We start from the raw sequence: 5,751 nt of genomic DNA, 5'->3' as shown, positions 1-5,751 counted from the left end.
TGTTAATGTAGTCCTAAAAGAAATTAAGATGTTTTTTATTTGTTGACAAAAGATTTAAAGTTGATGCTAACAACATGTGGGAACATTAATGGAGAAAAATGTTTCTATTGTAAAACAAATATTTATCTGCATACTGAACAATTTAGAAACTCTCTAAAAGGTATTATCTTCTGTGACGTTACGACCCTCTATGGATTGTGGGTGTTGCACTTCATAATTACATTCTATGGTATGCTTATGACATTTATGCGAAAATACATGGGATTAGGGGAGACCTTCTTGTTGTTTGCATTGTCCCTGATATATGACAGCGTAGTATTCATTGTCAAGATTTTGTGTTTTTAAACTTGGGACTCTTTTCAGACTGCTCCGGCTTGGGAAAAGATTTGAGCCTTAATGTGTAATGTTTTCTGTATTGTATGGTAAGCTTATCCTTTCATTTGATAGTCCCATTTGGATGTGATAGCTAACATTTTCAGTAAGCAGTAGACAAAATAAGTGAAAATATGAATGTAATTTATTTTCAATATTTACATAAATACATAATTATTTTAACAAATAAAATAACAAAAAACATCATAACAAATACAAAATAAAAGGTTTGACAGACAGCCATGCCCAGCATGGGCCTGGAGAGCTGCAGAGTCCATTGGGGGAAGAGGGGGGGGGGGGGGTGGGGAAGAGGAAGAGCAGCCATGTTAACAGTGTTATGGCTACAGATGTAATATCTAACTCAACATTAGCCATGACAGTATGGGCTTAGCAAGGGCCTTAGAATACAGCCAAATCCAAAAACAGTGATACTGACATTTGTCTTTGGAGGTGGTCTTTCAGGCAATTGGCTAGTGACTTTAAAAAAATATCATTTCCCCAAAGGGTGAAATGAACTCCATCTCGCAAAAACAGCCCAGGACTGTCATGTCTAATGTTGGAGTGGTCAACAATGGCACCATTTAGGCTATGAACAAAAGTAGCCATAACACTGTTAACAAACTTCCGGGCCTTGTCAATTTTGACAGGATTTGCACCAGCCCTCCACCGGCACCTCTGGGAGAGCATGATCTTCATGCCAGGGCGCCGATGGTGAAGCTGGTCCAGGTCCTCCTTCATCTGGTTCAGCAACTGAACACTGGGCACATCCCCCAAGTCATTGCCGCCACAGTGGATGAGGAGGACATCCGGGACTGCTCTTCCTCGCAGGGAGTAGGAAAAGAAAGGGAGGACACCTCTCCAGCGCAGTCCACCCCAACCGAACCAGCACACCCTCAGGTCGAGGCCAAGGTTGCTGCTGATGGTCTCTGTAGCTCTCTGGGCTCCACGCCGGACATAGCTGTCTCCGATTATCCATACAGTCACTATGGGAGGAAAATAAATGAGAGTAACAAATGCTTCAGATCATGAGTGTTACAACCCGGCTCCTGGGCTGCAACATAAAGCGGGGAGGCGAGACGAGGGGTATGATAGATAATGTTCATTTATTCGAAAACAAACAAGCAAGCAAACAAACAAACAACAAGAACCGGCAACAGGTCCCTGACGCTGCACAGGACAAGTGCCCAGAGAAGACAGCGCGACGTAACGGCTGGGCTCGTCCTATATCCTCTTCCTTTCCAGGTGTAACTCATCCGGCAGGTGCGCCTCATCAGACAGCTGCAGCTGGAACCTGCAATCACACACAAAACCAGACACACAACCAGACGGCACCCCACGTGGTGTGGAGGGGTCGTCACATGAGGAATATCAAATAAAGTATAAAGGGTTGCTCATTTTGTTCCTTTGACAATAACATACAAAATAACTATGAAATCACACCTGTATGGTTAAAAGTAACAAGAGAGCAACACCTCAAAAAACAGATTAACAGCACACAGTTTATATATATATATATATATATATATTTATATACTGTGTGCTGTTTATCTACAATTGTGCACACATGTATATGTATAGTATGTTTGTGTGTAATGTCAACCATCTGAAGTCATGTAAAGTAAGCCAGGACCATCAACTTACAGGTTGTGCAGTTTGGCGTGGAGGTTACCATCTTCTTTTTTCTTAATGCTGAAATAAATAAAAATGGTTTAATCAATATAAAAGCACCTTTCTTTTTCTACAGTCATATTTCATTAATCACATTTAATTCACGCAACACTGGCCATATCTCTACTAGTTTACAAAGTTTAGTTACAAATGACATTTATATTTGAAAAATGGTGAAGCACTTAAAAAACAATTGTATAGTGTAGGTTCAAGAACATTTAAATCAAAAGGACAAGTTTCGTAAAGTTACAGGGTATCTTACCTTCAGAATATGCCGGGAACGAGGAGCAGTGACCGCAAACTGGGTTGTTAGCATAGGTTGTTAGCTTAATACTGAGAGCATGTTAGCTTAGCTTCTTAGCCTGAGCTAGGTCTGGAACGTCACGCTCGGTGGCAGCAGGTCCCGCCCTGTCCAACCTCGGCTCCGCCTCAGCACCGCCTCTTTGCCCTTATTTGGAGCAGGCGGGAGAAGGCGGGAGTTAGACTCTGACGTCACTGCCGAGCCGTTAGTGGCCGACTCCGCCTACTAAGGGCTTCACGGCAACTCTGCAGAATCCTATGGGTGACGTCACGGACCCTACGTCCATTTATATATACAGTCTATGGTTAAAATGCAGTTAGGCTGAGGGGTTATTTTATGAGTGAGCAGAGAAGGAGAAAGTCCTGGAGCCAAGAGTAGGAGCTAAAATGAAAAGGCATTTCACTGCAGAAGAGGCCGTAGAAATGGTCATGCAGCCTTCATCTGCAAGCGATGACTCTTCTTCTGAAGAAACAAGCTCCGAGTCTGACATTGAATTATCTCTGGAATCCTCCACAACTGAGAGTGCTTCTGAATGTTTGTCTGAAAGTGGCGAGGACACTGAGGATCCGGCCCATCCTAGCAGTGAGTGGACAGGGGAAAATGGGCAAGTCTGGTCTCCATCTCATGCCGAGACCCTGCACTACATTCAGGCACCCACCGGCATGATTCCAGGGCCCACAAGATATGCCATATCAAGAATTTATGATGTGGCATCCTCTTTTGACCTTTTCTTCACTCCTAACATGATTCAGCTAATTTTACAGATGACAAATCTCTATGGGAGGCGTTCAGTGTCAGGATGGAACGATGTGGATGCTGAAGAGATTCGGGCTTACATGGGACTTCTCATCCTGGCGGGTGTGTACCGGTCCAAAGGGGAATCTACCCGCAGCCTGTGGGATGACCAGAGTGGGAGACCAATCTTCAGGGCCACCCTGTCCCACAAACGCTTTGAAATGATAAGCGCTAGCCTCCGATTTGATGACCGACTCACCCGTCCTGCTCGATACAAGAAGGACAAGCTTACAGCTTTCCGAAATATGTGGGATAAGTGGACAGAGCGCCTCCCACTCTTGTTCAATCCAGGGGAAGACATCTGTGTCGATGAGCAGCTCGTAGCCTTCAGAGGCCGCTGCAAATTCCGGCAGTACATCCCCAGCAAGCCAGCGAAGTAAAGGCTGAAAATCTGGATCACCCAGATGTCGCCACATCATATGCCTGGAGGTGCCAGGTGTATACTGGAAAAGCCGCTGGTGCATCTCCGGAGAAGGGCCAGGGAAAGCGAGTCATCCTGGACATGACTGAGGGGCTCAAGGGTGTCACACTTACATGTGACAATTTGTTCACTTCCTACTCACTTGCCCAGGAGCTTCTGAAGAAGAAAGTGGCCCTGGTAGGGACCATCAGGGCAAACAAGCCTGAGCTTCCCCCCAAACTGAAGCAGACTAAGCAGAGAGCTGTCTTGTCATCTGTGTTTGCATTCACAACCACCACCACAGCAGTCAGCTACATCCCGCGGCGGGGAAGAAATGTCCTACTTCTGAGCAGAAAACACAGAGAGCCAGCTGTACATCAGGATGACAAGAAGAAACCACAAGTCATCATTGACTACAATCGCTGCAAGGGTGGCGTGGACAACCTTGACAAGGTATGTGATTATATGCTTTTATTACTATATGAATTGATTCCAAACGTAGTCATGTATTCTCACTGATTGCATGTGTTTATTTGAGATAAACAGATGTATTTATTATAAGTGCTTATCATTCATTAGACATATTTATTGCATTTATATAAATAATGAATTATATAAAATACTTGTGAATGCTGAGGAAGGATATTTATTTATTTATATTCTATTTTTTTCCTTGATCGTTTGTAGGTGGTCAGTACCTACAGCTGTAGGAGGCGGACACTTCGGTGGCCTCTTGTCCTGTTCTTCAACTGCATTGATGTCTCCGCCTTCAATGCTTTTGTGCTGTTCACTGCAGTAAATCCCTCCTGGAACCAGCAAAGAACCTACAAACGCAGGTTGTTCTTAGAAGAGCTGGGGAAATCCATGGTGTCCTCACAGATCATGCGGAGAAAGCACCCCCCGCGAACAGCAGCTGCTGCTACCATGGTGGTGGAGTTACAGACCAATGTTGCTGCCCTCGCAGAAACCACCGAGACTGCCATCACCACTCGTGCCACGGGCTCGACCAGAAGGAGACGTGTGTGCTGGTTGTGCACAGGCCTAAAAAAGAGGTCTTCTACCACGTGCACCAAGTGTAACAGGTGCATGTGTAGAGAGCACCAGGTCCCATGCTGCAGGACCTGCTGGTCTGCTGCTGGAAATTAGCTGAGCTAAACTGAACACACACACACACACACACACACACACACACACACACACACACACACACACACACACACACACACACACACACACACTTGTTTCGCTCAAACACACACACACATACATCACATATTCAAAGCCTGGATATTTCTGTTTCAAATATGTTCCTATTTCATATGTTCTGTTGTGTTCTCTTTTGTTGTTGAAGTTTTCAAAGTTGTTGCAGTTTGCCCAATAAATGTTCACATCGATGACTCAGATGTTGATTTGAAAATTATTTCACATGCACAAATCACTGTTGGGCCCCCCTGGTAGTCACACGGCTCGATATTATAAACATAATTTCACGGATCGGCCTACAGTGGGAAAATGGTTGAATCTTGTGGAATAGAGTAAAAATGTCAAATATAACAACTTTTCTTCTAGATGAAATGCTGACATTACAAAATGCATGGTTTTATACTGCAATGGCAGTGAGATCAAAAAAGGTGGTTTGAATGGCAGTCAATGAGGCATTTTTAACCACGAAGGGGTCCAGAGGTAGTATCTCATATTACGTAAAAAATAATAACGCATTCAAATCAATTTTGTTGCTAATCTTTGACACATCCAAGACTCTAACGACCACCAAAGTTCCATGCCCCTACTAATTATTATATTGAAAAAAATTCATTTTTTGTGTTTTTTTGTCATAAATAATGAGATAATTCAAATAATGAAACAGGCATTTAAAGGGTTACAATCCAGAACATTATTGAATGTTTTGTAGTTTTGAGTACGTTAGAAGCTGTTTATGTGATTCATGAAAAAAGATATTGATGTATGATGATTTAATAACAGTTATTATGGGCGTGTACATTTTTGCCACGAAGGGGTCGAAAGGTTGAAAATTCGGAGGGCACAAGGGTTAACCTGATTTGCATTTGTCATATTTTTTCTAAATTCCTTGGCTACTTTCTTGATTGAAAAAAAAGGGAAGCCAGAAGATGGATTTATGCTTTGTGATGATACGTATGTTTTATGTTTAAGAATGATTTGTGCAACATTTTATTTCATTCCATGTCTCACAATT

General features: G+C 43.1%; 1 pseudogene; it reads left to right on the top strand.

Moving 5' to 3' along the window:
* Nucleotides 1-2,763: 2,763 nt before the first annotated feature.
* Nucleotides 2,764-4,682, top strand: LOC117442189 (piggyBac transposable element-derived protein 4-like; annotated as a pseudogene).
* Nucleotides 4,683-5,751: the final 1,069 nt, after the last annotated feature.

The sequence above is a fragment of the Pseudochaenichthys georgianus genome, chromosome 3 (genome assembly GCF_902827115.2).
Source record: "Pseudochaenichthys georgianus chromosome 3, fPseGeo1.2, whole genome shotgun sequence".
NCBI lineage: Eukaryota > Metazoa > Chordata > Actinopteri > Perciformes > Channichthyidae > Pseudochaenichthys > Pseudochaenichthys georgianus.
This window is presented reverse-complemented; position numbering and strand designations above follow the sequence as displayed.